A 12,612-nucleotide genomic window follows, 5' to 3' on the forward strand; every position below is an offset into this window, starting at 1 on the left:
GGCATTTAAGGAATTGGTAGCGGATATTCGAGAAGTAGAAGCTGAATGAGCAGGACAAGGTTTCTCAAACAGGAAAGTGCAATATACAAGAGGAAAAGAGTGGTGCAAAGAATGGAACCTTGGGGGCGACCAGCCTTAGTGGAGAAGTTAGAAGACACAAGGGAGAGCCATCTATCATCACCGTCAGTGAGCGGTCAGAGAGAAAACTGGATAACCAATTCCATAAAACATTTGATAAACCATAAGACGGATGCTTGTTTAGAAGACCTTTAAGCGAAATACGATCGAAAGCCTTTGAGATGTCAAGAGCAACTACTTGTGTTTCACCCAACCTTTCCATTGAATTAGTCCATAAATGGGCAACATAAGCCAGAACATCACCAGTGGATCGACACTGACGGAATCCATACTGGCGATCGTTTATCAGACGGAAGGTTTCTAGGTAGTTTAAGAGTTGGCGGTTAATTGATTTCTCCATTACTTTAGAAAGAGTAGAAGTAATTGCAATGGGACGATAATTGGATGGGAGGGATTTGTCACCCTTTTTAGGAACTGGCTGGATATGAGCAAATGTATTAGTACTCATTTATGGACATATTGAATATGTCCATAAATGAGTCACAGAATATCACCACTTGATGGACACTGACGGAATCCATACTGGCGCTCGTTCATCGGACGGAAGGTGTTTAGATAGTTTAAGATTTGGCAATTAATTGTTTTCTCCATTATTAGAAAGAGTAGAAGTAATTACAATGGGACGATAATTGGATGGGATGGAGTCACACGTTTTAGCAACTGGCTGGATATGAGAAAATTTCCAAGCAGAAGGGAAAACACCTTTGAAATAAGAAAGTGAAAAAAGTCAGCAAACAACAGGAGTCAGTACAGGAGCACAGGTTTTGAGAACAAATGGAGAAATCCATTCCAACATGAAATGAAGCGTCAGCTTTATTTTAAGTCAAAGTGACACTCACGTTTTATTTATTTTATTTATTTCTTTTTTTATTTTTTAATCTTTTTACCTAAATCCTATTTATTTCTGATGTTCTCTATTTTGTGACATTCATAAAATAGAGAACATCAGAAATCCAGATCGTGTTTTCAATTGTTTGTACAATTTTATTCTTTTCGATCGATGGATAGAAGGGGCTCCTGCTGAGCAGAAAGACGTTATTGCGGATTTTGACTGTTAGGTGGCTTGGAGGAAGCGGCGCATTATCCCTATGTATGTCGTTGGTGTAGTTAAGAGACTCAGATATCTATCCAGTGTGGGCAACCTCTGACGTGGAGAGAGAGGACGAGGAGAGATGGAACCATTACCTGTGATTGAGTTCTGGATCCTTCCTTTTAGGTAATTCCGTCGAAAAGATCCAGCCTGTGTGTGTGCGTGTAATAGCTCCCCATGGAATGTTTGTAATTGGTTCACTTGATAGAAACATAAAATGACTTTGAATGAATTTTTGGCGATTTTTGACACTTGACCTTTCGGCTACAAACGATTTTTGTATTCAAATGGTCAAGTGCAATGGAAGGTAGTTTAAAAGAAAAATTCTGAAATCGTTTTATGCTTAATCTTTTGGTGGGTAGCGGGAATTCACTCATCGTTCCTTTTAAGTGAGTTAGGATATTTCTTTAATTTTCATTATTTTTATTCATTTTTCTGTTTTTTATTCATTTTCATTTATTTTTACGAATGATTTTTTATTAAGTTTATCATGTATTTTTAATAATTTTTATTTATATTACTATTTTTATTTATTAATCTTTATTTAATTTTTATTATTCTTTTATTTTGATATTCAATAATTGATTACATTTTTCTAAGAAAACAATTGGCTAAGAGCAACGACGAAGCGCAGTGGGTTCCTTTCTCTGTACGGCTAACACTAAACACGTTTTGGTTGAAAAGCGATGGTTGGAACAAACTTTTCACATTGTGCAATGTGAGTAGAGGTGAAGAGTTCGTTGTTGTTGATAATTAGATTCTGATCTTCACAGCGATTGACATCCATCAATAGACTGATTCATTTTCCATCGATACCTTTCGTGCATTTGATTGTGTTAAATCCAATACGCTCATCTTTAAAGTTTACCCTCGTGGGTGGTACGGTGGTACAGTTGAACACATTGAGTGAACGCAGCACGCAGTGTTCATAAATAGGTAGAAGGAGTTTGGAGTTCCGGCTATTGTTCTGTATCTTAGAGATAAACCTGTATCTTTGGTCTTCGAATTCTGGGCATTGGTGTATCATGAGATTCCAGCGCTCCATTTTGCTGCAGAAGACTCTGCACGGTTAGCACTGTGGTGTCCACGCAGAACACACGCAATTCACGGACATAATACATGGTGCAATTGAATTTAATTATTCGGGTAGCCTAAAAAAATAACAGTAGTTTTTTTTAGTTTGGTTTCGCTGCAGAAGCAAAGTGGATTATTGTCTATATCAGGTGTTGTTAACTTTGTCGAAAAGTGCATGTCCTGTTAATAAGAATTTCGCAGATAATTGGAGAATTGATCATCATTAACTTGTAATCTGATATCAATCTAACAAAACCGATTGGAGAAAGTAGTTTCAATGATTACAGTCATAAATATGGGATGACTTCGCACCACTGAAGAAAAATCTGGTTTTATTGATAGTCTCTGTTGAAAATTAGAATTGCTTCTCGAGACTGTGAGATTTAAGGTTTACATAATCTCACTTTCTTTTATAATGGAAAAGAAAGAAATCATGTTTTTGAATAGTTTATACAATTTCTTTTGCTTTTTTCTTTATAATCATGTGATCGAGGGATAGATGGGGCTCTTGCTGAGCAGAGCGAGGTTATAGCGGATTTTGACCGTTAGGAGGCGTGGAGGACGCGGTGCATTATTCCTATGTACGTCGTTGGCGTAGTTAAGAAGCTCAGATATCCATCCAGTGTGGGCAACTACTGTAAAAGAGGGGGGAAAAGTGAGACGATGGTGAGAGAGATGGAGTCATTACCTCTGTGTGAGTTCGGATCCTAGGACTGGGGTGGGGACACTCGCTTGGCAGATGTTTGGCCGTGAGGTGGGGGAGGAAACGGTGCACCCTCTGTCACTGCTAATGTCCTTCCTTTTGGGTAATCTCATTCAAAAGATCCAGCCAGAGAGAGAGAGGTAATGGCTGCTTCTCTGTCACCTTCGTGAGAGAGGAACCATCTCATTTTTAGGTTATTTGTTTTTATTCACATTTATCAGTTTTTATTTACTTTTAATTTATTTTAATTCTTTTTATTATTTGTCATTTATTTTTTATTATTCCGATTTTATTGTATTTTTAATTTTATATATTTCAATAATATTTTCATTTTTAATTTTTCTTAATGATTTTTTATTTTTATTAAAATCTTTATAATATACAAATAAAAGATAGTAAAAATAATTGATAATTATTTTTACTATCTTTTATTTGTATATTTTATATATTGTTCGCTTTATATAAATTTTAATTTATTAATTACACTCTAAGAAATTGTGTTTTTTTTTTTTTTTTTTGGCTAAGTGCATCATGGGAAGACAGTTCCATTCCTTGCCCTCTGTGGCTAATCAACCTCCTTTCAGTTGAAAACCGATGGTTTAGCAAATTTTTCGCATTGTGCAATGCGAATAGGGGTGAAGTATTAGCCGATAAGGGCAGGGCAAGGAACTGCCTTTCCCAGTTCAGTTTTGGAAGCCCCGCAAAGAGAAAATTGACCTCAGCACAGACGCAATTTAGATCCTTAGTCGCTCGTGTTTTCTTAGCTTGTATTCCCTAATCATAGTACGGATTCCAGATTTGTGGAGGACTAATAGTCGGAAGATCCAGATAAAGCGAATAAACTAACCGGATGCCAAAGTTCTCTAGGCTCAGTTGGAAAATTTCCAGTTGGTGGTGATCTTGAGAAGCGTTATTTGCTTATTAAAGTAAATAATTGTGAGGTGGAATAACGTATTCTGTCCATAAAATTATGGACAGAATATCCAGTGAATGAAAGAAGATCATTAGAAGAGGAAAAGAAAGAACAGCTTGAGGCAAACCATCATTAATCGAGAGGTTTTAAGACTGAAAAAAAAAAAAAAAAAAAAAAATACAGAAAATGGATGCAATTTACAAGATGTTCATGGAAATCAAAAACAAGAATTTGTAAAAAATGGGGTCACAAATTGGAATGCATCTCTGACGCAGAAGTTTTATTAACAAGAATAAAAAATCCCTCAGGAATTTAATAATTTTAATATTTCGAGTCTTCTTGGCTGGAGAATTGCTCACAGTTCTGTCTCCCTTCTTGGAGATCAAGGTGGACATTGATTTACAGTTGGACGGTTAGTAAAGAAGAAAATCGATTTCGCTTGTGCAGACGTCTCAATCAATATATGGACGAGAAGATATATTGGAAAGACCTTGGTTGGAACTAGCGCGAGCTTTATTGTAAACAGAACATGATCCTGAAGTTTTGGATTGACCCATTCCAAACTTTTTATGATTTGAGAATAGCTTTGTTTTTGACTTATTTTGTCGGTAGAGAAGGGTAGAACAGCTTTTTCCCCAGAACCTGTGGTTATTCACCAAGCAAAGAGACTATCCAGCGCAGAACACCTCGCAATTTACAAACAATATAGACGGAGCACAGGGTCTTAGTCGTTGATAGTCCTGAACACTGAGTAGGGCTAAATAGTATGCCAAAAAAGAAAAGAGGAAAAAACGATTCATGCAGGTCATTCGATTGCATATTCTTGATATTCCATGTGACTCGAGACTGAAAAGGGCCATGAGAGAGAGAGACTCTATTGAAGTGGAGAAAATTAATGTAGTTGTGTGGAATACTCTGATATCCTGGTAGACGATTGAACAAAAAAGATTGGAGAAAGCAGACATTCAAGAACAGCTACAAATTTCGAAGTACAAGCTAATGGAAATCGTATTTTTTGTGATGGATTGCCCAGCTCAAAAATAACGATTGAGTTTTAGCATCGCTCTTCCGATTTCCTTCAATTGAGTTCTAGAATCTTTTACTTTTTTTTCTTTATAACTTGTGATCGATGGATAGTCGGAGCTCCTGCTGAGCCGACCGACGTTATAGCGGATTTTGACCGTTAGGAGGCTTGGAGGTAGCGGCTCATTATCCCTATCTACGTCGTTCGTGTAGTTAAGAGACTCAGATATCCATCCAGTGTGGGCAACTGCTCAGAGGAGTAGGAGACGGTGAGACAGATTGAGCCATTTCCTGTGCTTGAGTTCTGGATCCTAGGACTGGGGTGGGGACACTCGCTTGATAGATGTTTGACCATGAGGTGGGGGAGGATGTGGTTCACTGATTCTGTCACTGCTAATGTCCTTCCTTTTGGGTAATCCCGTCCAAAGTTCCGGCGGTTGTGTGTGTGTTTGTGTGCGCGCGCGTAATGGCTCCCCAATACATTTTTTAATTACTTCAAATTTTACATGAACAACACTACCTGATAGATGCACGAAATGTCTTTTAATGCAAAAGTAGTTTTCATGATTTTAATTGATCGAGTTCCTTTTCACTTTTACAATTTTTTCATATTTTGCACATTAGAATGGGCATCGCTTCATGGCCCAGATAAGGGAAAAAAAGTCCATGGTAAGGCGGATTTGCGATTTGTACAGAATGAACAGTTGTTTCGAAGAAAAGTAACGCCGAGAACGAAATAGAAAACCTAGTTTTTTAGATGCAGAGGAAGTAATATTTGTAACGTCTTTAATGTTGTTAGAGATTAGCATCTTGCCTAGAAATCTACGTCGTTCGTGTAGTTAAGAGATTCAGATTGCCTAGAAATCTTGCCTAGAAATCTACGTCGTTCGTGTAGTTAAGAGACTCAGATATCCATCCTGTGTGGGCAACTACTGAGAGGAGAAGGAGAGACACTTGGATGGACGCTTGTTTAGAAGACCTTTATGCCAAACACGATCGAAAACCTTTTAGATGTCAAGAGAACTGCTCGTGTTTCACCGAAAATTTCCATTGAATATGTTCATAAATGAGTCACAGAATATCACCAATTGATGGACACTGCGGAATCCATACTGGTGCTCGTTGATCAGACGGAAGGTTTTTAGATAGTTTAAGAGTTGGCGGATAATTGTTTTCTCCATTATTTTAGAAAGAGTAGAAGTAATTACAGTGTGACGATAATTGAATGGGTGGTGGACGTCACACGTTTTAGGAACTGGCTGGATATGAGCAAATTTCCAAGCAGAAGGAAAAACACCTTTGGATTAAGAAAGTGAAAGTCAGCAGCGAACAGGAGTTAGTACAGGAGCACATGTTTTGAGAACAAGTGGAGAAATCCATTCCAGAGTGGAAATGGTGTTTTATCAATATCATTAATACAAACTGGAATCTTAAACAGCTTTATTTTAAGTCAAAGTGATACCCAAGTTTTATTTATTTATTTATTATTTTTTAATCTTTATTGCTATTTTATATTAGTTTTATTTTTTATTTTTAATATTCTTTAATTTATTACAATATTTTAAAGAAAATGGCTAAGAGAAGTATTGAAAGGCAGTGGCTTACTTATCCTGTATGGAAAATATCAAACACGTTTCGGTTGAAAACCTGCAGAGGACGAAATTTTTGAAATTGTGAAATGTCAATAGGGATGCAGAGTTTATTAATACTGAACTTCACAGCGATCGATATCCACCAATAGATTGGTTAATTATTCGTCGGTAATTTCTTGCATTTTCTTCTGTTAAATCCGATATGCTCAACTTTAAACTTTGCCCTCGTGAGCAAAGACACCACCTAGTATTTATCATGGAAAGTGGAATTACATTCCACTTTCCATGATAAAAATACATAAATATATAAAAATATATAATTTAATTCCTATTTTTATTTTTTTTTACCTGTTCAATTTTTATTTTCAATTTTAGTATTCTATAATTTATTGCACTGTTTAAAAAATATAATTTGCAAGACAAGAACTAAATGCATTGGTTTCCTTGCCCTATTAGATAAGACCAAACACGTTTCGGTAGAAAACAGATGGATCTAGAAACTTTTTCACATTGTGCAATGTTTGGTACATATGTCACTTGCTTGTTACTCTTCAGAGCGATTGATATCCATCAATAGATTGGTTCGTTATTCGTGGATACCGTTCTTGCATTTCATTCTGTTAAATCCAAAATGTTAATCTTTGAACTTTCCCCGTCGATTCTACCAACTGTGCCACCCCGTGGGTAGCACAGTTGGTAGAATCGTCGTGTTTCGGCCACTGAGTTCGAGTCCTTCCGATGACGTGAGGAATTTATGGGCGTTTTCACAATGTGGCATAGATAGTTGGTGTCAGGGAAGGGTAGCATGGTTTTTCTCAAGGATCTCGGGTTTTTCATCCAGCAAACAGAATATCGCAGCGCAGAACACACGCGACTAATTCAGTTGACGATTAACCGATTTCGGGATTAATTTGGAGGAGAATGTAACAGAGAAATACATTTCGGGTTAGAGCGATGACATCTGGAAAAAAAAAATAGGAATTCTCTTTTTTAGAAATTGATTGGTTTATGAACAGATTTCTATATGGAATTAAAAACCAGTGGAACAAGAATTTCTAAGAAAGGGGACTCAAACTCTAATTTAGTTGTGACGAAGAATGGGCATGAAAATTGTTCAAAATTCTATCTTCCTGTCGAAGATGAAGGTAGCCATTGAATGGAATGCTTTGAGTACATTTAGACGGTTAGGAAAGAAGAAAGTTGATATCGCTTGTCCAGAAGTCCCGATTAAAAAATGGACGAGACGAAATTTTGGAAAGACCTTCGTTGCTGCAACTGGTGCGAACTTTAATGTAAACAGAACAAGATTCAGGAGTTTTGGATTTTGTCATAAGGTGTCATAAGTCCCGTTGTGATTTGACAACGGGACTTTGTTTGTCGGTCTCAGAGAAGGTAGCACGATTTCTCTCCTGGAACCTCTGGTTATTCATCCAGCAAAGAGACTATCAAACGCAGAACACACGCAATTTACAAACAGTATACACGGAGCAACATGGCCCTAGTCGTTGATACTTCTAAATCTTAAGTAGGGATAAACAGTAGACCAAACAAAGAAAAGAGGAAAGAACGATTCATGCAGGTTATTCATTTCGTATTCTTGATAGGCCATACGACACGAGACTGAGAAGCGCCATGAGAGAGAATCTATTGAAGCGGAGATCATTAGTGTAGCTGTGTGGAACACTCTGATAACCAACAGATTGTTGGCTATCAAAGTATTCCACACAATTGAAAAGTTGGAGAAAGCAACATCTTAGTTGCGTCTTAGCATCGCTTGTTCTGATTTCCTAGAATTGAGTTTTAGGATTGTACCTAAATCCTAGAATTTTGATATTTTATTCTTTACGTAATCTGATTTTTATTTTTATGTCCAAAAGAAAGGGACATTCACAAAATAGAGAACATCAGAAGTCCAGGTCGTGTTTTCAATTGTTTATACAATTTTATTCTTTTCTTTATATTCTTTTTGATCGATGGATAGAAGGGGCTCCTGCTGAGCAGAACGACGTTATAGCTGGTTTTGACCGTTAGGTAGCTAGGTTATTAGTTGAGAGGTTTTAAGACTGAAAAAAAAAACAGAAAATGGAAAATTCCATAGAAAGGGACATAATGATTGAAGGAGCAGTAAGGTGACGTCATATACTTATCTGGGACAAGTCATTAGCTGTAATAATGATAAATGACTGGAAGTCAAGAGAAGAATAAATTTTGGATGGACAGCAAAATAATTCCATAAGTCATGGTGGGGAGTACATGTGTACTCCCCACCATGACTTATGGAAGTGAAGCTTGGGCACTCACCAAAAGAATGGAAGAGAAGCTGAGAACTACACAGCGAAGATTGGAACGAATTATATTGGGAATCAGACTGCTAGATAAGAAGAGAAACACATGGATTAGGCAGCAAATTCAGGTAAAGGACATTCTTATCAAAACTAAAGAACTAAAATGATCTTGGGCAGGACACATAGCTCGAAGACATGATGACAGATGGACTAAGAAAATAACAGAATGGTACCCAAGGGGAGCTAGAAGAAAACCTGGAAGACAAAGACGGAGATCGATAGATGAAATTCATGAGTTTTTGTGTAGTAAATGGATGGCCAGTGCTCAAAACAGAAGGAACTGGAAAGTTGCTGGAGAGGCCTTCATCCTGCAGTGGATTGAAAATGGCTGATGATGATGATCACTGCAATATACGAGAGGACTTTCTTGTGAAAATACTGTATAAACTCCCTTTCACGATTTCTTTACCAAGAAAATGATGTACCTGGAGCAAGTAAGTTCTTCGCTTGAAGTCTGGATCCCAGAATTTCAGCAGCATACTTTGGAAGACCTACGTCCCTTACTAAATCGTTCAGTTCGACTTGCGTGAATTGCTGTGGCGTTAAAATATTTTCTGGTTGATTAGTTTCTGCTTCGGTGGAAGAAGATGTGGACTCCAAAGTTTCTGGTGGAGGTTTTACAGGCAGATCGGGTATTTATAAATAAGTAATTGTTTATAAATAAGTAAATTTATAAATAATAATAAACTTATTATAAACAACTTATTTATAAATAAGTTGTTTATAATAAGTAATTTATAAATTACTTATTATAAACAACTTATATTTATAAATAAATATATAAAATAAAATAAAATTTATTTTATATATTTATTTATTTATTTTGTATATTTATCAATATCATTGATAAATATACAAAACAACAGTGGACCCAACACCGAACCCTGTGGGACTCCACTAATAACATTAGTTCACGACGAGCAGCACCCACTGATTACTACCCTCTGTCATCTCCCACTTAACCATCCTTTTATCCATTGTAGCAACTTACCCTTAATACCATTCTGCTCCAATTTGTACAATAGTCTTCCATGCGCAACAGTGTCAAAAGCTTTCCTGAAATCCAAATATATGATATCAAAATTATTTTTTGCATCCAGTTCCTTTGTAAGCACATCATAATATCATAATATAGGGGTATGACACTTGAAACCATTGCAGAAACTACAGTTATGTACACATTTGCGTATAATACCTGGGTAATACTTTGTTAAAGAATTGTGAAAAATCTGTACGTGATAGAAACAAACGGGCTTCGGTTTAGTAATCAGTAAACATACACAAATAACTGCTACATACTTTTACTCAAACCCCAGATACACTATAAAACAGTGTAATCAGAAGATCCAGTTAAAGCGAGTAAACTAACTGATGCGAAAGTTTACTTCGCTCTGTTGGAAAATTCCCAGTTGATAGTGGATATCTAAGAAGTTTTCTTTGTGGTGAACGGGGATTATTAAACTGGATAGATATGAGCTGGAATAACGTCATCCACAATATTATGGACAGAATTTCCAGTGAATGGAGGGAGATCACTAGAAGAGGAAAAGAATGAAAGAGAAAAAGAGAGAACAGCCTGAGGCATACCATAATTAGTTGAGAGGTTTTAAGACTGCCATATGTAATCACCTGCAGTGAGAGAATTGCAAAAAGTTTTGAATAAATCCTTATTTAGCCCTGCTCAACAACAACAGTAACAATACTGGATATCTGAGAAGAGTTATTATGTGCTGAGCAGGGCTAAATAAGGATTACGACATTGAAGGGTTTGATAGTCACACAATTATGGACAGAACTTCCAGTGATGCAATGAAAGAAAAAAACAATAGCTTGAGGCACAACAGCATTATGTTCAGTCATAGAAAGATCATTAGTTGTAGTCAAACTTTTCAATGGAATTTGTCAAAGACAAAGACATAAATCGATGAATCAGCAGTAGGTCAATACTGACGGAATTCATATGGGCGATTTTTTTTTAATTTAGAGACAGAATTTAAAAGTTGGAGTCAGTGGTGTTGAGACATGCACTAATATAGTTGACGCATAATGGATTTCTGCATTAAATGGGTGGATAATTTAGAAATAAATCCATTTCGGGTTACAGTAATGAGATGTCAACTTAAAAGAATTCAGCGTGCTCAACAACACGCTGAATTCTTTTAAGTAATTACCTGCAGTGAACGAATTGCAAAAATCCCCCAGGGTACATGAGGGAACATGCAAACCCAAGGGTTTGCATGTTCCCCCGATAACTGTAAAGATAAAACAGAAGCATCACAAAGTGAGTTATTATACAAGTTCGCTTTTGACACCCTCTTGAGTCCATGGCATGAAGAAAAAGGAGCATCTTGTAGTTATTATGTTGGTGTGTCTAATGAAGTGACCACTTCGTGTATTTTTTGAAGGAAGGAGAATAAAGTGGCCACCTTATTAGGTACACCAATCTAATAGCAACAACATTCTCCTTTAGCCTTCAGGACAGCCAAATTCCTCGTACCGCAGACTCAACAACATGAAATGGAGAAGTGATCCATGAAGTTGTCCCATACAGCGGGTATCAATAATTCTGTGTATGAATGGCGAAATTACCGGAAAGGCAAGATGATTTAGAAAGCCTAAGAATTTGATTTTACTTAGCTCTATGATATCTGAGAAAGGTACTGCTTTTGTGGGCATTAATGATTTAAAAAATAATACGGGCAGCGTGTTCGGAAAGATACGCCACCTCCCTTGACTATATGGTGAACAGACTTCACTAAAGCTTGACTGATTACTTTTGTTTTTATTTATTTATTTTCCCTCTGCCGATAAGTAAACTGAATGAATACTTCTTACTGTACTTATTATCATAGTGTTCGGAACCTATCAGCTCTGTTCACTGTTCCACTCTTAGATACACAATTATAGTATCTTCTTAGTGTGTATCTTCTTATCCATTCCGTGGTGTATCTTCTTATCCATTCCGTGGTGTATCTTCTTATCCATTCCGTGGTGTATCTTCTTATCAATAAATAATTCAAAGAAAGAAAAACCCAAGACGTTGTGCAAAAATGGTTAGTACCAAAATCTGGTTAGTACCAAATCTACGTTGCACATTCTTACTAACGGTCACTGATCATTTTTTGCTAAACTGAATAGTCTTGGAATCGTAGCAAGATGCAACTGTACGTGTGGTGATCTGGAAACATGGGAACATGTTGTGTTTAATTGTGTGGAATATGCTGATTTGCGTTTGGATTTACTGAATAATGTTGATAATGTTTGGCTCAATCCCATCCACTCGTATGATAGATGTGGAGGGATACGAGTGGATGGGATTTGAGCCATTACTTATTAAGACAAGGGAAAATTTTATTCCCTTTCAAAATTTTGCAAGTTAAGTTTTCGTGAGAAGGAATATACTTTTGCAATTAGAAGAGTTAAGGTTGAATAATGGATCAATTGGTGGACTGTACCCTCTTCTTTACACGGAACAGTAAGTTAATTTTTATATAGAAACAGAGAAAATTTTTTTCAGAGGTGGACAGGATGTTCGTACTCTGTTTCCTTAATGGGTGGGTGTCCACTTCTGCTCGTGCCAACACAGTTGGCAAGAAGCCTTAGTTGTTTTTGCTGGATTTGATCCTGGAATAACACCTTCTTAAAGCTTTGTTTTGCTGGTTAATATGAATAACTTCTGTTGAGCTCTCTGGCTGCTGCGGCCACCATAGCCGAGTGGTCAGGGGCGCGGGTGC

This window comes from Mastigoproctus giganteus, chromosome 2 (assembly GCF_048544385.1).
Source record: "Mastigoproctus giganteus isolate SK-2022 chromosome 2, ASM4854438v1, whole genome shotgun sequence".
Classification (NCBI taxonomy): Eukaryota; Metazoa; Arthropoda; class Arachnida; order Uropygi; family Thelyphonidae; genus Mastigoproctus; species Mastigoproctus giganteus.